The following is a 24,374-nucleotide window of genomic DNA, read 5'->3' as shown; positions in this document are numbered from 1 at the left end:
TCAAAGTAGTACTGAGTGTCAGTGAATGCAATGAGTAATATTAAATGAGCAATATGGTAATAATAATTAAATAGCTGCATTGACTTATTTTGTTTAGGAGAATCCAGCCTCAACATACAGGATTCTGAAGACTATCCACCTTCAAGATCACCATCATTTTCTATAGTTTCAGAGTTACCTGCCAATGATAGTCTTGATGGGTGGAGCAATGTCCAAAATTATCCTGTTGTATGTGCTTGTGTGACAACAGAAGAAGGGAATGTCTTCCTTAAAGAAACAATTGACACATCAGGAAATGCACACACAGCAGAATACTTATGTAGCCCATAGGATTAACCTGCTTGCCTGCATGCATATAAATTATATAGCTTATAGTCTGAGTATTTGGTTTATTGTAATAGGTTTATAGATTTATATTAAAGTAAGTTCAGCTGTAATGCAAGGGACCTACAGGCCATATCCTGTATGTTGAGCTAAGGTAAAGTTAGCATATCTATGTCTGGGACCTTTCACCCAGATAGTATGTCAGCACTCACGCATATGTCTGAGACCTTTCACCTAGATAGATAGAGAATGGCATATTGGGTTTCCAAGTCTGTACCCACAGACTTAACAGGTACATCACAAGGAAAGAACTGAAGAACAAAAACAACATATGTGGGTATGATCTTATGTTATTAATACGTATGTACATGTCATCAATATGTACAAACATACTAGCCTATGAAGTAAATTCACCCTAACATTTTTGTGGGTGAGGAATGAAGTTTGGGCATAGGAGGAAGGATTTCCGGCACTTACTAGACTTAGACGTAGATTAGTAGACTTTGACTAGTCAGCTGTAATTGTTTTTCTTAACTTTTCTAAGTTCCAAGGGGACTAGGCTAAGCTTGGTTTCCCTAAGCTTTTGTTTTTAGTTTTGTTTATTAGCTAACTAACTTAAAATTAAAACCTAACTTAGAGTTTACTTATGATAGCTCTTAGCTCTAGCTTCTTCTAAGATTGCATCTCTTACTCAAGAATTGAGGAACCTGAACGGCCGGAGGTGAGGCTGGTCCTGTGTCTCTCACCACCAGGTTATCAAGGAAGGGTGTGAGTATATTAACCAAAGCTTTATAACATATAATACCATATATACCTTTTGAATAGCAGTCATACAACTGTAATGTTGTAACTCTAATTATTTTACCATTTAATTATTACTTCATTTATTTTAATAAAAAGTCTTTATGGCTATATCAGTGTGAGCTTTCTGTCATACCCCGGAGGGTCCTTTGTAAATTCTGTGGAGCCTGATTTGGAACAAGAACTTTATCTTCTGATCAACAGACTGGCGAGCGTAAAATCCATACTGTCCAAATCAATATTAACCTCCTAAATCAGGCAACACTTACAAGAAGTAGCAGTAAAAGCTGTAACAAATTGTGAAAAAAAAATTCAAATGTCTAGTACGCAGCTTGGTCATGGACAATGCTGCGAATGTATCCAAGATGAGAAGAAATTTAGAAAAGAGTGAAGAGTCCCTAGCTAATAACATACAGTTGCAGTGCTCATTTGATGGGTCTCCTAGCCAAAGACTTCAGTGTTCCAGAAATAAAGGCTAATGTTGTTGAAATTGCAAAATACTTCTGTAACAACCACTTCGCAGCAGCTGCTATGAAAAAAAGTTGGCCGAACCAAGCTAACTCTCCCACAAGACGTGCGATGGGACTCAGTATTGGATTGTTTTGAGCATTACATCAAGAACTGGCCTAATCTGATGACAGTTTGTGAACAAAATCGTGAAAAAATAGATGGCACTGTCACAGCCAAAGTTCTCAACATTGGGCTTAAGAGAAATGTTGAACACATGCTGAGTACCCTGAAGCCTATTTCTGTAGCCTTGAACAAAATGCAGAGAAATAGCTGTTTTACTGTTAACACTGTTGAAATTTGGAAGGAACTGAATGAGATCTTAAAAAGAGACATTTGCAATGACAGAATTAAATTACAAGCATTAAAAAAAGAAATGAGACAAGCACTATCTACAGCTCATTTTCTTGCAAATATTCTCAATACTCAGTACCAGAGTCAAACCTTAACTGCTGAAGAAGAGGAGCTGGCTATGACATGGACATCCAGCAACCATCCCTCCGTAATGCCAACTATAATAAACTTCAGAGCTAAGGGTGGACCATGCAAGAAATATGTTTGCTGATGATGTTTTAAAGAAAGTCACACCAGTGAACTGATGAAAGTCACTTAAGCGCTTGGATTCAGAGACTGTTGAAGTGATAATCTCACTTGTAACAGCAGTAGCTTCTTCTGCCGGAGTCGAAAGAATAGTTTTCTTCCTTTGGACTAATTCATTCCAAACTGAGAAATCCTTTGGGACCTGAAAAAGCAGGAAAGCTTGGTTTTTCTTTTCTAGATTATGAACAAACAGGAAAATGAAGTTGAAGACGACTGAGTTAGATTCCTGGAGCTCTGTCTGCTGGCAGCTCAGGGAGGAGGAGCCAAGGCAACCTCAGAGTCTGCCCAGCAACCAATAGGGAGTGGAGATGCCCCTCCCAGGGAGTTCAGGAGAGGAGAGAAGCCATTTTGAGGAGAGGCTGTCAGCCAGGGCCAGGGCTGGACTGGCTGTGACGGGAGCTGGTGAGTCCCAGGCCTGCAGGCAGGTTCCCCCTGAGAACTGGCCTCTAGGGACCCGACCCCAGATTCCCCAGCTGGGTTTTCCTTCCCCACGGATGATTCCCAATTGTTACGTTTGCTGAGAAATTTCCCCAGCCAGGCTGGGTTCACCTCCAGCTCCCCTGGTGAGACCAGTCCCCACATGGTCAGCGCTGCTAGTCCAGGGCTGCTGCCTGCAGAGTGAGTGACTGGAGGCTGGGCGAGGAGGTTACAGTTTGGACATGAGGGTAGTTGTATAACCTGCACCTTGAGCCCTGAACCCCTTTGTGGTGAGGGGAGATCCTGGGACCGACGCAGCCTGATTCCTGCCTGAGGAGGATCTCTGACCGCAGACAGCAGCCAACCTGCAGTGACTGGGGAGTCCAGCGTCATCCTCAACCCTGAAGATCATCGTGAGTGCACTGTCTTTAGTTAGTTAGTCAGGGAATTTGTTTTGGGGACCCCCTACTCCCTGAACTGTGTCCTCAAGCCAGGGAGCGAGGTTTGAGGATTTTATAACCTACCGCTTATTACATCTGTGGAGGGATTCACCACCTCCTCCCACTTGTGGGTCTTTTGGGCTGTACTGAACCCAGTCAGCCACACTGCTACACCTCTGCAGAGAATTGTATAGGTCATCAAGGGCCCCAGCAAAGTACACGTACCAACAGGACACTAGTTTTACATTTGTTACATCCAGACACGGGTATTTTAAGTGTGGGCACCGGTGACCCTAAAAATAGTGTTTCCCCAATTATGTTGTATTTGTTGCCTGTTTAATATAATTGTTGTGTTGAATATATGTTTATGTGTTGTGTTATCTCTTGGAAGTCTCCAACTATCTGGCAAGTAAGTGGGGATTCCTCTGTAGTTAGAATTTTCTGCCCAAGCTGCCCTGGTGACCCTGCCAGGAAGGAGCGAGGGGGTGGAGGCACCGCCAAATAATTTCATAACAAAAAAGAAAACAAGATTCACCCTGCTGAGTGGGTGGCGGGATCCAAAAGAACCCAGACCTGTCCATCAGAACCTGTAAGCGGATTAAAGGAGGTAATCAGGTGGAGAGGGGCGCTACATGAAGTTGAAGACAACTGAGTTCGCTGCAGAAGCCAATATGTTAAGTTTCTCATGTTGACCTGGCTGCCATAGTTGATTTAATTATTTTTTAATATTTCATTTAACTATTTTAGTTAAACAATTTAAAAAAAAACACACCTGATTTTAAAAAAACTTGAATGTTTAACTAAATAAAATCCATCAACCTCATGAAGAAACTTGCACAAATACAGATGGATATCATCTTCCTTTCCAAATGTAAACGGATGGACATCATACCTAATGGACTAAAGGTAAAAAATCCACTGCTATCTACATACTACACAGACCACAGTGAGAGTTTATGCCGTACTCTATCTAAGAAACTGAGGAACCACCTGATCAGCATCCTATACAGCAAACAGGAAAACATCAAAAAAGAGCTCTCCAACCTAGAGACTCTCATCAATAACCAAACTTCCATACAAATGGACTTCACTAAAATAAGACAGGAGATCTACATTATCCACTTCACCTCTCTAAAAAGGAAAAAGGACTGTAAGCTGTCTAAACTCCTACCTGCCACATGGGGCCACAACCGTGATACCCCTAACCCACCCAGCAATATCGTCAATCTATCCAGCCACACACTCAGCCCAGAAGAACAGTCTGTCCTATCTCGGGGACTCTCCTTCTGCCCTGCCACCCCCACCAACATGATACAGTTCTGCGGCGATCTGGAAGCCTACTTTCGCCGTCTCCGACTCAAAGAATACTTCCAGGACAACACTGAACAGCGCACTGATACACAGTTACCCTCCCACCAACAGCACAAGAAGAAGAACTCCACATGGACTCCTCCTGAGGGTCGAAATGACAGTCTGGACCTATACATTGAATGCTTCCACCGACGTGCACAGGCAGAAATTGTGGAAAAACAACATCGCTTGCCTCACAACCTAAGTCGTGCAGAACGCAATGCCATCCACAGCCTCAGAAACCATCCTGACATTATAATCAAAGAGGCTGATAAAGGAGGTGCTGTTGTCATCATGAACAGGTCTGACTACCAAAAGGAGGCCGCCAGACAACTCTCCAATACCAAATTTTACAGGCTACTTCCCTCAGATCCCACTGAGGAATACACTAAGAAACTGCACCATCTACTCAGGACACTCCCTACACTAGCACCGGAACAAATCAACGTACCCTTAGAACCCCGACCAGGGTTATTCTATCTACTACCCAAGATCCACAAACCCGGAAATCCTGGACGCCCCATCATCTCTGGCATTGGAACTCTCACTGAAGGACTGTCTGGATATGTGGACTCTCTACTCAGACCCTATGTTACCAGCACTCCCAGCTATCTCCGTGACACCACTGATTTCCTGAGGAAACTACAATGCATTGGTGACCTTCCAGAAAACACCATCCTAGCCACCATGGATGTAGAGGCTCTCTACACAAACATCCCACACACTGATGGAATACAAGCTATCAGGAACAGTATCCCTGATGATGCCACAGCACAACTGGTTGCTGAGCTCTGTGCCTTTATCCTCACACACAACTATTTCAAATTTAATGACAATATATATCTCCAGATCAGTGGCACTGCTATGGGCACCCGCATGGCCCCACAATATGCCAATATTTTTATGGCCGACCTGGAACAACGCTTCCTCAGCTCCCGTCCACTCACGCCCCTTCTCTACCTACGCTACATTGATGACATCTTCATCATCTGGACCCATGGGAAGGAGACTCTGGAAAAATTCCACCATGATTTCAACAGCTTCCACCCCTCCATCAACCTCAGCCTGGACCTATCTACACGGGAGGTCCACTTCCTAGACACCACGGTGCAGATAAGTGGTGGTCACATTAACACCACCCTATACCGAAAACCTACCGACCGCTATGCCTACCTTCATGCCTCCAGCTTCCATCCCGAGCACACCACAAGATCCATTGTCTACAGCCAAGCACTGAGGTACAACCGTATCTGCTCTAACCCCGCAGACAGAGACCAACACCTAGAAAATCTCCACCAAGCATTCTCAAGACTACAGTACCCACACGAGGAAATAAGGAAACAGATCAACAGAGCCAGATGTGTACCCAGAAACCTCCTTCTGCAAGACAAACCCAAGAAAGAAACCAACAGGACTCCACTGGCCATCACATACAGTCCCCAGCTCAAACCCCTCCAACGCATCATCAGGGATCTACAACCCATCCTGGACAATGAAACCACACTTTCACAGGCCTTGGGTGGCAGGCCAGTCCTCGCCCACAGACAACCTGCCAACCTGAAGCATATTCTCACCAACAACTGCACACCGCACCATAGTAACTCTAGCTCAGGAACCAACCCATGCAACAAACCTCGATGCCAACTCTGCCCACATATCTACACCAGCAACACCATCACAGGACCTAACCAGATCAGCCACACCATCACCGGTTCATTCACCTGCACGTCCACCAATGTAATATATGCCATCATATGCCAGCAATGCCCCTCTGCTATGTACATCGGCCAAACTGGACAGTCTCTAAGGAAAAGGATAAATGGACACAAATCAGACATTAGGAATGGCAATATACAAAAACCTGTAGGAGAACACTTCAACCTCCCTGGCCACACAATAGCAGATGTTAAGGTGGCCATCCTACAACAAAAAAACTTTAGGACCAGACTTCAAAGAGAAACTGCTGAGCTCCAGTTCATTTGCAAATTTAACACCATCAGCTTAGGACTAAACAAAGACTGTAAATGGCTTGCCAATTACAGAACCAGTTTCTCCTCCCTTGGCTTTCACACCTCAGCTGCTGGAACAGGGCCCCATCCTCCCTGATTGATCTAACCTCGTTATCTCTAGCTTGCTTCTTGCTTGCTTATATATACACACCTGTCCCTGGAAATTTCCACTGCTTGCATCCGAAGAAGTGGGTATTCACCCACAAAAGCTCATGCTGCAAAACTTCTGTTAGTCTATAAGGTGCCACAGGATTCTTTGCTGCTTAACTAAATAAAAGAAATCATACGCTTGTGTAAGCAGAGTCAGAATGAGCTCTACACTGACATCTGGTGGTGAGCTGTGGAAAAGGACTTCAGGGGCTGATCTCATTTGCATGGGCCCCCCTCCCCCACCAGCATGAAGGGACTGCTTGCCCAAATGATCACTTTGGCTGCTGTGGGACCCTCAGTCTCTGTTATTGGGGTAGAAGTAATAAAATGTTGTTATCCTGGTTATGGAATCAAGGACAGTAGAACTGTACTTGGCATTTTATGATGGAGGGACTCACCCTCAACTAAGTAGCACTCTCGCTAGGCAACGGACATGGGTTCCAAAGCCCATTGAGCTAAAAGAGAGTGTGGATAGATATGTGGTAGTGTGGGCTCCCTTCTGAGAGTACTGAGCACCACTGTGGTTCCTCTTCTCTCTGCTGTGTAATAATAGAACTAATTTTGGCTCCATTAGGTGTTGTATTACTTGCTGTGGAGCTGAAATGACTGATTCTTTGGAATAAGTGATATGCCTACTTTGGGTAAGTGGTTATGAACTCTGGTCTACATGGGGTGGGGGAAATAAATCTGAGTTACCCCACTTCAGCTATGTGAAATGGACCTCCTAGATACTGAACCTGGCCTCTGATGGGCAGAAGGGTTACAATTGTTTTGTTAAAATATTATGTTTGTTGTTTAAGAAAAACATCTAGAATACATAAGGTTATTTTAGTTAAATAAAACATTTAACTCTCTGTCTGGTGATATTACTTCGGTAAATGAAATAACTAAACAATCATTCAATTTCTGATATAGCTGTAAAACTAATCTGAAAAGTTTTCAAAATAAATCACTTAAAAATGTATAGTGTGTACCTTCTAAAAATGACACCTACATCTATCTCTGAGTTGTGAAGTATATGTATTAAGGTTATAACAACCAACAGAATGCACTTTTATGTCGTGATACATGATTAAATTGAGTCTTCCTGACTAGTGATTTAAATCATGATTTAAATCAAATCCACCCTGGCCTGAGGGCTGAGAACTCTTGGTGCTGCTTCAGGGCTCAGCCCTAGACTTTGTGGTGCTGAGCCCCTGCCCAAGGGCCTGCTGATCCCTGAGCCTTTGCTACTTGTATCCTGCCCACCCTGAACGTTGGACCTGCTGATGACTCTGAGCCCTCTCCACCCCGGAGTCCCACACCAAACCCTGCTAACTCCCTGGCTGTGGGTGGTGCCCACTGACACAGCGAGGCGGAATGGCTTCCCACCGACCCAGAGGGAGAGGGACCACCCCTAACCCACTGCAAAGTGTCTGCCCTATTTGTGACAGACTGCCCTGAGGCAGGGACCCATGGTGCTCAGCCCCTGCAGCCAGCGTGGCAGCTTGAGTCCGAGCATAGGACCAGAGAAGTACATTGGCTTCACCTTAGATGCAAATGGAGAACGCAAATGGACGAAACCAGCAGGAGAGGGAGAACTTTGCCTGGGTTTACTGTACAAAGAATATATTTTAAAGCCAGTCTGTGGAACTCCAGCACTGTGAGCTTCCCCGCAGCAGTGCCCAGCCGGGACACCAGCGCTGTGAGCTTCCGCGCAGCAGTGCCCAGCCGGGATATAAAATCATGATTGGTGTAGAGAAAGTAGATAAGGAAGTGTTGTTTACTACTTCTTATAACACAAGAACTAGAGGTTGTAGTAAGATGAGGCCCTGAGACATAAACCCTTGGTATCAGAGGCCCCATATGAGGCCTGAGGTCTGAACTGAAGTAATGGTCAAGACATTGCTAATGTAACCCTTCTGCCCCTCTGAGTTGGCAGCAACAAGGGCCGGGTTCAGTATCCAGGGGTTCCGTTTCAATAACACAATGCAAAACCGGCTCGAGCCCCCACCCAGTGACCTGGGACAATTACATACCACCCCCCCGGGCACCTCTAGGAGGCAATACTTCCCCACTCGCAAGCACAGAGCCTGAGTGTAGCAAAATCCTTTTAATAAAGGAGGGAAACAATGCGGCATCACGTTGGAGAAACACCACAAACAGGATTATAACACAAACCATAAGCGACAAAAACCCACCTCCATGTATGTTTGGCAATGTCCTTTCCCCCTTAGGGTCTTAAGTCCAATCACCCCACAGTCCAACAACCCGAAAGTCTCTGGTCAGTGCCACCCCAGAGTCAAAAGTTTATCTGCAGAGTTTTACCCCCCCAGACTGGGTGGAAATGGTGGGGGGGCACACACAGGGTGTTAAGGGGGCACCTTACGTGGGCCAGGGCTGACTGCTCCGCCTCCCCGTGGAGTTCTGCTGCAGCCTTCACCACGACCAGCTCCACTCCACCAGCTGTGCCGCTCCTCCAGCCGACCCGTGAGCCACTCCAGCCGTCCCCGCAAACCGCTCCACTCCGCTCACTGTTCCATGGGCTGCTCCAACACGCTGCAAACTGCGCCGCTCTGCCAGCCGTTTAGTGATAGATCTTCAGGCTCCCCCACTAGTTAACACAGCACTCAGTGATCTCAGCTCAGTAAGTTCAACTCTTTTAGTGAATTTAGCTCTTAGTAGGGGAGCCCCGGTGCTGGCTACTGGTCCAACATGAATTCAGCTTAGCAGCCTCTAAAGCTGTTGCCCCCGAGGATATAACAACGTGGTGATGAGGGTGGGATCCCTGTGCTGCCCCAGCAACAGAAGGAAGTAGAAGTTAAGGTACAAAAACAAACAAACCTTGTTTGCTGCTGGAAGGGGGTGAGAACTGGCTTGTTTGCTCCGACTGTGAAACTGAAACTAAAATCATGGCTACACTTACAGGGCCACTGGAACCTTTTGAGGAGAATATAGTGCAATGGCCGGTGTATACTGAGCATTTTGAGCTTTTTGTTACTGCAAATGACATTACAGAAGCGAAGAAGGTGCCAATATTCTTAAGTGTTGTAGGGGCTAAGACCTACTCCCTGCTACACAGCTTACTACACCCTGTTAAGCCTGAGACTAAATCTTACAGTGACATTGTGGAAATCCTGGGGTCCCATTTTTCTCCAAAACCACTGGTAATTGCTGAAAGATATAGGTTCCACAAAAGAGACCAGAAAGAAGACGAAACAGTTGTACAATTTGTAGCAACTTTGAGAAAGCTTGCAGAACACTGTGAATTTAAGGAGATGTTAAATGATGCCCTACGTGACAGGTTAGTGTGTGGCCGGCACAGTAACGCTATACGGAAGCACCTATTGACAGAGGCTCAGCTTACCTTACAGAAGGCCATTGATATTGCTGTCTCCATGGAACTGGCTACAAAGGAGGCACAATCCATCGGTGCATCCCCTAGGGTGCATAAGGTGTCACAAGAACCTACCCACAAAACTGTGGGGAGTCAGGAATGTTTCCGCTGTGGTAAGCCGGGTCACCAGGCATCAGAATGCTGGTGTAAGGACCTGGTGTGTCGACACTGTGGCAAAAAGGGACACATTGACCCCACACAGGCATTCCTCCATTAGCTGCTAGTCGTATGCAACGATGAGCATTGTTGCTTTCCACACACACATATGAAATCAAATATAGGAAATCCACTCTGCACGGCAATGCAGATGGTCTCTCAAGGCTGCTATTGCCAGTCAACCATCGAGATATTGCCCAGAAGGAAATCTTTTACTTTGAACAAGTAGAGAATACACCTATCACCGCTATTCAGGTAAAGAATGCAACTCGAGTTGACCCAGTATTGTCCCAAGTTATGGACCTGGTGAAGCATGGAACATCTCGGCGAATCTCTCTGGTCTCACCTGACCTTGTTACCTACATGTCCAGGAGGACGGAGTTATCAATTCAATCTGGTTCCTTGTTGTGGGGGAGACGTGTCATTATCCTACCACCACTGAGAACACAAATGTTAGAACAGCTCCATTCCGGTCACTGTGGAATAGTGCGCATGAAGGAAATTGCACAAAGCTATTTTTGGTGGCCTGGGTTGGACAGTGCTATTGAAGAGAAGGCAAGAGCTTGTATGTCATGTCAGGGTGTGAGGAATGCACCCCAGTGGGCACCCCTACATCCATGGGACTGGCCTGAAAACCCGTGGCAACATATTCACGTTGACTTCACTTGCCCCCTTGAAGGAAGCATGTTCTTGGTGGTAGATGCCCATTCTAAATGGCCAGAAGTCTCTATAATGCAGTCCACTACTGCAGAGAGTACTATCGAAAAACTACGAGGATTCTTTAGTCATTTTGGTCTGCCAGAACAACTTGTGAGTGACAACGGACCGCAGTTCGTCTCTCAGGAGTTTCAAAAGTTTATGAAGGCAAATGGAATACACCACATCACTTCAGCACCATATCATCCATCCACCAACGGATTAGCTGAAAGATTTGTGCAGACAATGAAACAAGCTTTGAAATTGGCAAGGGGACAATTATCCATTCAGAAGCATTTGGACACCTTCTTACTATCCTACAGAAACACACCTCATGCTACGACCAAGGCATCCCCGGTCTTTCTAATGATTGGATGACAGCTGCGCACTTGCTTTGATCTGCTGAAACCTTCTGAACCCAGACAAATTGTGCAACGTCAGCAGCAATATCAAGTCATCAGGCCTGCACCCAGAGCAAAAGACCGAACCTTTATCCCGGGACAGCCAGTTTTGGCTCGGAATTATACTTCTGGAGCTAAATGGGTCCCTGCCACTGTCATCGCTCAAACTGGACCTGTTTCCTACGCAGTCCGGACTGCAGAGGATCTCACCTGGAGGTGACATGTAGATCAGCTGCTGCCAGGTCATACCAGTCCTCAGGACACATCTGCAGTTGAGTTGCCTGACTTCACCACCTCCAGTGAGACACCGAATCAAGAGTCACCTGTTCCTGACTGTTCCCCTCCATTATGGCCAGTGGCAGAGATATCCCTCTACCCGGCACGAGCTGATACCACATCCTCACCTCTTCGCCTTACGAACCCTGAGTCCTTTGTCAGGCCTGCGCCCAAGACACTTTCGGGTGCAACAACACCAGAAGTCCGCTGTAATCCAGCTAGAGACAGAAGGCCTCCTCGTTGGCTGGATCTTTAGCTAGAGCGAACCCACGGTTAGGGGCAAAATAATCCCCGGGGTTTAGCTGGGAATTGAGGCAGTCTACCCTCTAGTTAGTGTTGGTTTTATTTTGGGGACATTCTTATTAACGGGGGAGGAATATGTTGTGTATTTGGTTGTCGTGGTAATATAATCTTGTGGTTGCTACGGCAACTGAGTTAGATTATTAGGGGATAGCCCAGCCTGTTTGGGCTTGCTGTTGGTTAGTTCTGTGCGTAGCAATAAATGGCTGCTCCAAGGTTTACAGTTCTCTGTGTCTCCAGTGGTTTCTTCCTAAAGCTGTTGCCCCCAAGGATATAACAATGATGCATAGACAATATGAAAGAACAATGCAATGGATAGACAATATGAAAGGACAATACGATGAATAGACAGTATGATGGATAGACTTATTTGTTCGAACCAATCTGCACCATAATGCATAGAGGGGCTGTACCTCAGTGCGTTCAATGATGCAAAACCTGTTTGTACCTGTGTATAATAATGCATCCCTGAGCGGACGTCTTTGTCTGGCCTCGGGGGCAGTGGAGAGTCCCACCCCTGACTGAGCCGGTCCATTGTTGGGGGGCACATCTTCTTAGTGTGTCCTGTAGAGTCTGCGGGAAACTATTACTGTGCTTCGTTTGACAATAAACCTGGTCGGTGCCTTCATACCTTATCGGAGTCTGTGGTCACTGGGGGTTCTCTCGGGGTTTGCTGTGCCAGCGATCTGCAGAGCTGGGGCAGCACACAGAGGGAACACACGTACACATTCAACTGTTAGCAACATTGAACAGAGCAGAGCACTGCACTGGTGGCATCTGATGACAGAGGTCACCAAATGAAATTAATAGGCAGCAGGTTTGAAACAAATAAAAGGAGGTATTTCTTCATTCAACGCACTGTCAACCTGTGGAACTCCTTGCCAGAGGATCTTGTGAAGGCGAAGACCATAACAGGGTTCAAAAAAGGACTAGATACATTCATGGAGGTTAGGCCTATCAATGGCTATTAGCCAGGATGGGCAGGGATGGTGTCCCTAGCCTCTGTTTGCCAGAAGCTGGGAATGAGCAACAGGGGATGGATCACTTGATGATTACCTGTTCTGTTCATTCCCTCTGGGGCACCTGGCATTGGTCACTGTTGGAAGACAGGATACTGGGCTAGATGGACCTTTGGTCTGACCCAGTCTGGCCGTTCTTATTTTCTTATGATACCAGCACAGTGAACTTCCCTACAGCGGTGCCCAGCTAGAACACCAGCACTGTGAGCTTCCCTGCAGCAGTGCCTAGTGGATGCTCGGTCTTTCCTGGTGGGATGGGGCCCCCAAGCCCACCACAGAGTATCTGAGATGCAGGGACTGGCACTGACTAGAAACAGGGGAAGAAACTGGGATGTTCCGGTGGGCTTCAGAATTCCAGCAACTCTGCCATCAAACTGCAGGAAAACAGGGGCTCACCTGACACTGTGGTGGAGAAGGGGGCACTGTCTCTATATTGGATCTCTCCAGTGGATTCCCATGTCCAGTATGCACAGGTTTATGAGCCAGTGTTTCGCTTCTCTGCTGTGAGCTCCAGCCGGGCTCCTGCGTTTGGGACTATGATGGGGAGCTGCTGCCTTTTTGGATGGAAGGATCTGTGCCCCAACACCAATTCATGCCAGGGAGCCACACACCTGAGGGGAACCCTCTCCCCTGGGGTTACACTATGCAGAAGGGACCCCAAGAGACTGCTGGGGAAGGCCGGCTAACTACAATAGCAGCAGAGGGGTCTGTGAACGCTTCAGCACCCACCGAAATGCAGCCGTGTCAGGGGTGGGGCACAGCTCAAGCCCTGGGGTGATTTTTGCTCCCAGGATTGGGCCCTCCAGCCGGGTCACTTTAAAGACTCTCCCCTGTGGGGATAAACTCAGATAAACATAATTCTCCATCTCTCCCCAGGCTCCCCCTGCCCCCGCAGCCCCTTCACTCCTCCCCCAGGCTCATCCGTCTCTTGCACAGACCGACGCTTCCTAGGACTTTCCCTCTGGAGACCCTCTTCCAACCTCAGCGATGCTTCTCCTCCTTGTGTCTAGGAATCCCGGCCCCCATTCTCCAGGAGGTTGGTAGGGGAATGAAAACTGCCACTCTTTCCCGGGGCTCCAGACCCAAGAAGCTGTGCTGAACAGCTAATACCTGCTCCCTGAGACCCCTCACAGGTGCCTCTCGGACTCCTTCCTACCTTGGCTTCCCTCCTGGCCCTTTCCCCAGCCCCTCCCTGGGCTGTCTGTGCAGCTGCTTCTCTCCAGACATTCAGTCCAGTGACGAGAGAGGTGGGAGAGCTTCTCCCCACAGCCCTCATCTCGTCTAGGCTGCCTCCCTTTCTGCTGACTTCCCAGCCGGGAACCATCTCCAGCTAGGCTGGGCCCATCCTCCAGCTCCTGTTCCCCCTCCTAGTGACAGTGCGGGGTCAATGCCAAACACACTGGGTCAGGGTTTGGGGACTGGAAACCCTCCCCAGCCCGTCACTCCCCATGTGTGCTAAGCTCCCTGTGCCGCAGCAGCACCTCCAAATGTTAGATTAAAACACACCCCAAGGCCACAGCAGGACCAGGGGGCTGGTTTCCGAGTCTTTGCTATGAATGAGCGAGATCCCCAGCTGGGGTCAATGGGCCATAGCTCCGTTGAGTGAATGGGGCCAGATCCCAGCTGGGGTCAATGGGCAGTAGCTCCGTTGAGTGAATGGGGCCAGATCCCAGCTGGGGTCAATGGGCCGTAGCTGCACTGAGTGAATGGGGCCAGATCCCAGCTGGGGTCAATGGGCCGTAGCTCTGTGGGAGTCACTAAGGCCAGATCCCAGCGGGTGTGAGCCAGTGAAACTCATCTGAGGCTCTTTTGCACCAGCTGAATCCTTGGCTCACCCCTGGAGGTGTCAGTAACCTGGGGCTGCTGCCCCTCCCCCACACCAATTGTCAGCCCTTATAAATGGCCACCTCCCATACGCATGCTCTATGCACAAGGCGCTAGTATCTCTCCAGTCCCTGAGCTGAGCAGTGACCACACCTGAGGCTTTGACTTCCTCTGCCTTCATCAGAGAGGAGGGGCCCATCCCCCTCCTTGCACCCAGACGGGGCCGGTGGCTGAGCTGAGAACCCAGCTCCGAGCCCAGAGCGACCAGCTCAGCATGGCGCTAACTCTCCTTCTGCCTCTGATGGGTAAGTTACCTCCCTCAGCCCCCATCCCTCTGTCTGTCTGTCCAGTGATAACCCAACCCACATCCCTCCATCCTCCTACATCCCCCATCCCCTCTCCAGAGCTTTCAGCCTCTCTGTTCTCTTCTCTTCCAGCCTCTCTCCTGATTCTCCCCAGGCTGGTGACCCCTGCAGGTAACAACGTCTCCTGTTCTTGCTGAGATGCTCACAGTGGGGAGGTCTAAGACAGTGGGGGGATGGGATTCTGCTCCTTCCACACTGTGATGTGCAGAATGCAAAGGAAGGGGGGATCCCTGGGTGCGCTTGTATCATTGGCTGGGTGGTCAGGTCGCCCCATTTATAGGCATCTCCTGTGGAACCTGTCCCAGCAGCAGCAACTCCAGTCTGGAGCCACGTCCATGGAGGTGTAAGAGAGACCCCAGATGATGCCTCACTGAGGGTCCCAGCCCAGGCCATAGGGGAGAAGTTGCCCCCATGCCCATGGGAGCTACCCAGCCCCTCATTGGCAGCTTCGGCAGAGATAGCGAGGGCTGGACGGGCCATGGAAACTGAGCACCCACCTCCCCATTACACTGAGTCCCCCCCAGACAGGTGCCCATCGGGGTGGGGCTGTGTGGAGAGAGGAGATCTCTATACCCCAGCTCTGGGCTCCCACACAGGACTCAGGGCCAGGGGCACAGACCCAGCACCGCCCAGTGGGACATTAAAAGCAGGTTCTGCAGAGACCCCAGAAGAAACGCGGTGGGTGGAAAACTCCCCCCTCCCTTCCCCACATCCGCCTTGAGCTTCCTCATTTCTCTTTCACGCCTTCTAGCTCCTGCTAGGCAGGTCTGAAGGTCGGCTGATGGGTTCTCCCCCCCTTGCACTTCGTTCCCCCAGATGGAGAACATGGGGTGGGAATGAGGGCCTTCGGGTTGAACCATTTCCATCAACAACCCTGCCCCATTCAATCCCCTCTCTGCACCCCACTTCCCCCAGTGTGGAGAATGTGTGGCAGTGAGAACCCAGCCCCACGGCTCCCTAGCGTGTTACTGGTTGAGACACCAACACCCCTCGGGAAGGAGGGGAGAGTCCAGCAGGGACCGGAGGCTGCTCATTTCTTGGTGGTATCCAATCCCAGCTGTCCCCGGACCCTCTCCCGTTCAGGGGGTGGGTATAGGGCTCAGGCACTGGGAGAGGATCCAACCATGCTGTGCTGGGCCCAGCAGGTACTGGGGAGGGGGTGCTCCCCCTCTGGTTTACTGGAGAGCTCCCCCACATATAGCTGCTGTGGGTTATTTCAGTCATGGGGCGGGAGGCAGGACGGTGGGGCTGGGTTGAAGCCCTGTGTCTGTGCCTTGTTCCCCCATCTGCTCTTCCCCTCACTCCCTAAGGGTTTCCCCACTGTCTCTTCCACACTCCCTGTCGGCCCCCATGCTCTCTCTGTGCTCCCCCACACCGTGTATCTCTGTGGGGAGCTGCTCATCAGCTTGGCTCCCCGGCCTGTACGAGGGATGAAATCCAGGTTCTACCGGCACTGGGACGAGATAGAGACCGAGACCAAGCCAGGGCCCTACTCCTGTGACCTCACAATACGCCAGGCTCCAGCAGAGCCATATCCATGCTGAGTGACCCTGTCTCAATATTGGTGCTGGCTGAGGCCTCTTTCTCTTTAGCCCTGGGGCCGACCTACCTGATCTCCTACATCACACACAAGCCACACGGTAAATTGGGTTGCAGGTCAGTGCTGCACTGGGTGCAGTGTGGAGGTATCAAGGGCTGCAACTTCCTCCCCTATTGGGTTGCAGTAAGATCCTGGGGTGCAGGGTAATTGCTTATTATCAGTGTAATACTGGGGTGTGGTGTTATTCTAGATTGGGGCGCAGGGTCTGACTGGGGTGCAGTGGAATTGCTGAGGGCATCTATTCCTCCTGTGGGTGTCCCCACCTCGCTCCACTTAGCTAGTAATAACCTTGTCCCCAGCATCTCCTCCTCCCAGCTCTCTGAGCCCCTTCTCCTGCATTGATATTTCACGCGTTGTCTTTCTAGACACCCCTGCAGCCCCATGCCTCAGCTGTACCTCTCCGGGCAGTCTGATATGTTCAGGTGTTTGGCTCCCCCCAGTGATCACACTGTTACAGGATTCCAGTTCTCCAGAGCTGTGGGAGAGATTATCTCCTCCAGTAACAGTGACACGCACACCCTGAGCTATGTAACGCAGACAGACACCGTATCATACACCTGTGGTTGCTAGTTGCTCGGCATCAAACGTCCGGGGAATTGGAGTGGCCGTTTTCTTCCTGGGCTCTTCATGGGCATGGGGCACCAGGCCACAAGGCATCTGACACCCAATATCTGGGTCTCTGCAAAGAATAAATAATCTCTTCCCACCACCTCATTAGCCATGCAGCACAAAGGGGAAACTGAGGCATGCACCCTATTAATAGAAAATTGACATATGTTCACCCCCCAACACCTCAGGTTTACTCCCTGCCTCTAGTCAGGACCACTCCCTGCGTCTCACACACACTGTGGTGAGCACGGGCGTCCCACCTGACTGCAAAGAATGGGCACTGAGAGGGCACTGCTGTGCGGCAGCTCCAGCCCTGGGGTCCCAGGTGGGCACTGCTCTGGGGAAGCTCACAGCGCTGGAGACATGGCTGGGCACTGTCCGGGCCACCCACTGTGAATCTTCATCCCTGCAGCTGCCTGGATTCCTCAGTGATGATTTCTATCAGGAGAGGGATTGGTTCCTGTCGTGTTACCCTGATCCCCTGCTGGCACCAATACGCCAGGATCCTCTGCTGCCATTGTGTATCAGAGGGGAAGGTGTGACACTGGGGTGCTCGGCATTCGTGGCTGATGCTCACACTGTGGGTATCTCCCCGTGTATCTCACTGAGTAGCCCTGTCCAGCCAGGGGATCCCACACAGAGTGTCCCTGACTCCTGCTGGGAACCATGTGGACACTGTGCAGGGTTGGAGCTCAGTGAGATACAGGGGAGCAGTGGATGGAAAAACTCCCCCGTTTCCTTCCCCACATCCACTCTGGCTTCCTCATTTCTGTGCAGTACTTTCTAGCTCCTGCTAGGCTGGTCTCATGGTCGCTGACGGGTTCTCCCCCCTCTCCTGCCTCTGCCCCCAGCATGGAGAACGTGGGGTGAATACCCTGATGGGAATGGGGGGTCTTGGGGTTGAACCATTTGCATCAGCAACACTTCCCCCCTCAACGCTCTTTCTCCACCCCACTTCCCCCATCCAACGCTGTTTCTGCACCCCACTTCCCCAGCATGGAGACTGCGGGGTAGGGAGAGCCCAGCCCCACAACACCCTGGGGTGAGCGTGTTACTGGCTGAGACTCCAACACCCACCAAGCAGGAGGGAGAGTCCAGCAGGGACCAGAGGCTGCTCATTTCTTGGTGGGATCCTATCCCTATTGTCCCCCTTCCTTCTATGTGGGTGGGGGTTGGAGCTGAGAGACTGGGAGAGGATCCAGCCATGCTGTGCTGGGCCCAGCAGGTACTGGGGAGGGGGCGCTGTTCCCACTGGTTTACTGGAGAGCTCCCCCATGTGTATCTGCCATCAAGTCTGTCACAGGCACTGGGGCATGAGGTGGCACTAGGGGGAGGCCCTGTGCTGGGGCCTTGTTCCCCCATCTGCTCTTCCTCTCTGTAGCAAAGTGAGACTTAGCCCTGCGGCACCTCTTGGTGGTCATCTCAGGAATTAGCTCTTTCAGCCTCTGGAGCCAGGGCTGGCTCCAGACTCCAGCGCGCCAAGCGCGCGCTTGGGGCGGCATCCCGAGGAAGGGTAGCAGGCGGCTCCAGCGGCCCCTCCGCAGGCACGTCTGCGAGAGGTCCACCTGGCGCCGCGGGACCGGCGACCGCCAGAGCACTTGCATCCGACGAAGTGGGTATTCACCCACGAAAGCTCATGCTGCAAAACGTCTGTTAGTCTATAAGGTGCCACAGGATTCTTTGCTGCTTCTACAGAAATCCTAGAGCCGCCCATGTCTGGAGCCGGCCGGTGTCTCGCCTGCCTCTGGCCCCCACGTCCCTCCCAGACCCTGGTGTCCTTTACATCAGGGTTCTGCTTCCAGCAGAAACCCACAAACTCCCCTCCCAGGGGAATCCCCAACCCCGTCTCCCCACCTTGCCTCAGTGGCTACTACCAGTCTCCATTTAGCCCCCGCTCACTGGGGCAGACGACGGGCTGTTAACCACTCCTCATCGGCGAGGGGGTGGGACCTGCTGCCTCTGCCTATTCCTGGGCTGCCCCTCTGAAGCCCCAGTACACCAAGCGCGTGCTTGGGGCGGCGAAATGTCTAGAGCCGCCCCTGCTATTAGGTACCCTGCTCAACTCCTAGGCAGCCAGGTCCTTCTCCCTCTAGAGAGAGTCTCTCCTGCAGCCTCTGGCCCCTCAGCCCTCTTGTAGGGCCAGCTGTGGCCTGGTTGGGGCATGGCCTCAGCTATGGCTGCTTCTCGAATCAGCCCAGCTTCTTCCAGCCACAGCCCTCTCCAGGGCTGCTTTAACCCCTTCAAGGCTGGAGCAGGGTGACCACCCCACCACACCCTCACTCCATGGGGGTCTCTCCCCTGCCTCTATTCCAGACTCCCTGCCAGCCCCCAGCCTCAGCTTTCCACCTTGTGCCCAGTTACAGCTGGAGAGAGAATGTGGAGATCATGGTGGCAGTACAAAGACCATCAAAAGCTCTCCCCATCCCTGATCCTCGGCCACTTCTCCCTGGAAAAATCTCTGGCAGGGTTTATTTCTTAGAGCAGCTGGGAGCTGGTCACCCACCCAGACACCAGAGCAATCGGCATCCCAGAAACCCCAGTGGTGACAGACTGGATGTGTGGTTTGGACACTGAACTGGGTCTCAGTGTGTCGGGGTCCAATTTATACTGCTAGGTAGTGCCAGGGCCGACATTATGGGAAGCCCTGAGCCAGATGGGCCTTGACAATTCGACAGTGCTCTGGGACTTGGAGAGGGTCCAGTTCCCAGCCCTGCCACAGACCCTCCCCGTCACCTTGGACTAGTCACTTCCCTTGGGGATCTCCAAGGAGACAAAGGATATTTGGTGCCAAAATCCCATTGAAATGTCTTGGGGGCCTAACACTTTTAAGCACCTGATGAACTCTGGGCCTCAGTTTCCCCCATTAGAATGTGGACAATTCCTCCTCCTTGCCTTTCGGGGCGGGGTGATGGCACATGCACAGATGTCCATGGCATACAAAGATGCCAGGATGAGAGGAACCATCTTACCTCTGGATTTGGTCCTGGGGTGACCGCTGCTGGAATCCTGTGTCCAGTTCTGGTCTCCACCATTCAGGGATGGAGATGAATTGGAGAGGGGGCAGGGCAGGGTTAGGGATATGATTAAACAGCTGCAAAACCTGCCTAAGAGTGAAATACTCCAGGAGCTGGAGCTGATTGGTGTAACAACGAAAAGGTTCTTATCTGGGGAACAGAAATTTGATAATCAACAGCTCTTCAATTGAACAGACAAAGATCAAACACAACCCAAAGGCTGGGACCTGGAGCTAGACAAACGCAGACTGGCAGTGAGGCTCAGCTATTAACAGTGAGGGGAATTCACCACTGGGACAATTCCCCAGGAGTCATGGTGGATTCTCCGTTGCTGGTGATTTCTGAACCAAGCCTGAATGTTTCTCTCAGAGATCTGCTCTGGGTCACAGAGGAATCAGTTCAGGGAAGTCCTACGGCCTGGGTGAGACAGGAGGTCGGACTCCATGATCACAATGGTCCCTTCTGGCCTTGGGATCTATAAAAAGATCTCGGAGTGGGGGAAGAGAGAAACGGGCCGTGGTGTATTTCCCAGCATGGGGGGTGGGGGCCGGGCAGTGAGATGAGGCTGGTTTGTGATCATGTCTGTCCAGGACTCATCTCTGCCCCCTTCTCCCTTCTCCTCATTCCATCATGGCCTCTCCCTCTGCACTGACCCCTCTGCCTCTGTTCTAGATCCCCCGCCGGCCCCCACGCTCTCCCGGAACCCCAGGTACACAGTGTATCTCACAGGGGAGCGGGTCACCCTCCCGTGCTCGGCTCCTGGGCGTGAGCTGGCTTCGGGATACAGATTCTTCTATCAAAAATGGCAATGGGGCTCCAACATAGTCCAACAATCAAATACAAGATACTGGCTGGAGCTCACAGCTGGGAAGGAAAATGCTGGGACATACACCTGTGCGTACTGGAGGCGGGAATCCAATCGAGAGATCTCATCTAGGAACAGCAACTCCGTCTCCATCACAGTTACAGGTGAGCCCCTGTTTTTCCTGCTGTTTGATGGGAGAGTTTCTAGGGATCTGAAGCCCATCCCAGCTTCACCCCCTGTCTCTGGTCAGCCCCACTCCACACATCTCAGCAACTCTGTAGTGGGCTTAGGGTGCCAGTTGATCAGCAAAGACTGGACAATTACAGGGCACTGCTGCACGGAAGCTCACAGCACTGGGACCCTGCCTGGGCACTCTCAGTGGCACCCACTGTGAATCTTTAGCCCTGCAGGCTGCAGCTGCCTGGACTCCACTGTCATGATTTCTGTCGGGAGAAGGATTGGTTACTATCACATAACCCAGTCTCCTGCCAGCACCAGTACGGCAGAATCCCTACTGCCCATGGACTCAATGGGGCATATTCCCAGCTGGGGTCACTGGGCCGTAGTTCCACTGGAGTCAATGGAGCAGACTCCAGCTGGCAGGTGTGATGCTCCTGGCGGTGGGGTATCCATGGCTGTGAGGCACGTCGCTACCACCTGCCATTAGTGCAGGGAACCCTGGTCTGTGCATGCTGCGGGCAGCTCCCCAACACCCCCGGCCTCAGCCGCACAAGCCCTCCCCTCCCAGCCCCTGCAGGCTGAGCTGGCCCTGGGCAGGAGCTGCCCCCCTCAGGTACCAAGGAGGGGACACTGGTCCCAAGAGGTTCACCGGCAGTGAGATCTCTGCTGCTCAGTGTTTGCATGGCCCAGCGGAGATGTGGTCCCTGGGCACTGAGCTGGGGTTGGCTGGGGTCTGTGTCCAGGATCCCTCCCTCCTCTGCTCTTCACTGGCCCTTCCTCTGCTTCTGTGTCACCAGCCTCCCGAGTAGGAACCATCTCCTCCCCCAACGCCATTGTCTTTTCCAGACCCTGACCTAGCTCCCCAGCTCTCCGTGTCCCCGCAGCAGCCTGTCTACATAACTGGAGAAGCTGTGACCCTGACGTGCTCAGCTGCCAGGGCGTCCACTGTGTCCGGGGTCCGTTTCTTCAGAGACCACCAGAAAATCCACTCCAAGGAACTCCCCTCACCCCGGTACAGTTACATTGAGTCTTTTCGACTGTCAGGGGGGTCTGGATTGCAAGCCGGAGTGTACAGCTGTGAATCCTGGAAGACAGTGTCTGGGCGAGAAATCCCATCGGTGAGGAGCCAGCCCATCTCCATAGCACTGACAGGTGAGACCCCCTGTGTCCTGCTGTTGATGGCCCCCTGGTGGGGTATCTCTCTTCCTTGCACAGGGTGAGACACATCCCAGTCCCTCAGCTCCAGACAGAGCCATGCCACCCACTGGGTCAATGTCACTCCCTGGTTCCCTGGCTCTTCTGGTGGGTTTTGAGGGAGTGTTGGTGCAAATTTGGGTTTTGAAAACTTGGGGATGTTTAAGGAAACAAACCCCAAATCTCCCCCCATCTGTGGCAGGGGTCAGGCCCTGGTGTCAGACATGCTGTGGGGAGGTCAGGCACCCCAGCAGTAGGGAGAGGCTTCCCGCTGATCAGTAAAGTTCGGCACTGAGAGGGCACTGCTGTGGAGGAGCTCGCTGAACTGTCGTCCCAGCTGACAAGGCAACCAATTCTAAGGTCCCAGCCCCTCCTCTTTATTCATGATTATTATCACAAGCGGGAGCAGTTACTGATGTTACCCCAACTCCCTGGCAGCGCCAATGCCCTCAGGATCCCCTGCTGCCCATGTGTCTGGGAGGAGAAGGTGCTACCCAGAGGTGCTCAGCACCCAGGGGGAAAGTGCCATCAATACAAAGTCTTCTCTCAAAGTAGGGATTGGGTCTCTAAAAAGATCTCTGGTGCCCAGTGGAGTGACCGGCTGATGCTCACAGCTGAGACAGAGACCACCTGTCCCTTAAAGCAGTCCAGCCAGGGGATCCCACACAGAAAGGCCCTGCCTCCTGCTGTGTTCCATACGGGCACAGTGCAGCGTTGGGGATCAGTGAGGTACAGGGGTGCAGGGAGTTTCCCATGGAGAAGTTTCCCTCCCCCCTTATTCCTGAGATGAATATAACCTGGTAACATCTGTCCCTCACCTCCCAGGCCTTCCAGTGATCCCTGCCAGGTGTGACCCTTCTTCGGTATCTAAAGCTGACGCCTGTTTTCCACACCCCAGTGTGGCCCCATCCCTCTCCCTGAGCCCTGAGCACATCAAATAACTCCCTGGAGAGCCTGTTCCCCTCACATGCTGGGCTGCCCCTGGTGTTCACTAAACTGCAGGATCCAGTTCGACATGGTGGGCAGATGGAGCACCTCAGCTGGGGGCTCATCCAGGGGCAGCTTCATTCACCCCAGAGCATCACAGAGCCAGGGCTCCGGGCCATGCACCTGTCTGCACCAGATAGGCCCATCCAGCCAGGAGATCCCAGCTGGGAAGTGCCAGCCCCTTTCCACCAGCCTGGACACAGGCCTGGGTATCCAACATGGCCGCCTTGCACCTCTACCCTCTGGGACGGTAGAATCCCAGCAGGGCATCCAGCTCTCCGTCTGCCCAGAGGGGGCAGGATCTCCAGACAACCTGAGCCCTCCCTATCTGCCAAGGGATCCATAAATACAAGGGGCTGGGACATTAGTGTTGCCGGCTCAAAGAGCCCGAGGCGGAGCAACAGCAGGGTTCGTTGCCCGGTGTGCGTCGCACTCATTATCACACCAGGGTGGAGAAGCAAAAACCAGGTTTATTTGAGCCCAAATAAGGTGCCAGGGAGAAAAGCATTCTCAAATCCTGCACACCCGCGCGCAGGCAGGGGTCCCAGCATTTATACCCCCCTTGTTTGTGTAAGCCTTTTGTTCGGTTTTCCCCCTCACCCCTCCCTTCCCAACAGCAGCTACATTAGGCATTACATTTCAGCGTGTTAGAAAAGTTCTCATTCGCATTCTTATCTCTGGCCTTCACAGCACAAACGCATACAGATTTTCCTCTCCCCTCTCCCCCTCCTCCCCGCCGCTTCTGCTGTTTCAAACTCCTGCATCTGCAAGCTGAAACAGCTGACAGTTACACATTTTGCTTGCTGTCTGTTAGCATCTTAGGCTGGTTAAAGTTCACAGCATGGAAGACCTCTGGTCCACTCAGGCCTGTAGTCACAACTTTGGTTTACTTAGGCCTAGTGACACCAACAATTCCCCCCTTTGAGAATACTCAACAAACTTTTGGCGAGTCTTCTCAAACTTTAAAGACAAAA

The sequence above is a fragment of the Mauremys reevesii genome, linkage group 13 (genome assembly GCF_016161935.1).
Source record: "Mauremys reevesii isolate NIE-2019 linkage group 13, ASM1616193v1, whole genome shotgun sequence".
NCBI classification, from domain to species: Eukaryota; Metazoa; Chordata; order Testudines; family Geoemydidae; genus Mauremys; species Mauremys reevesii.
Note: the sequence above shows the minus strand (reverse complement) of the source record.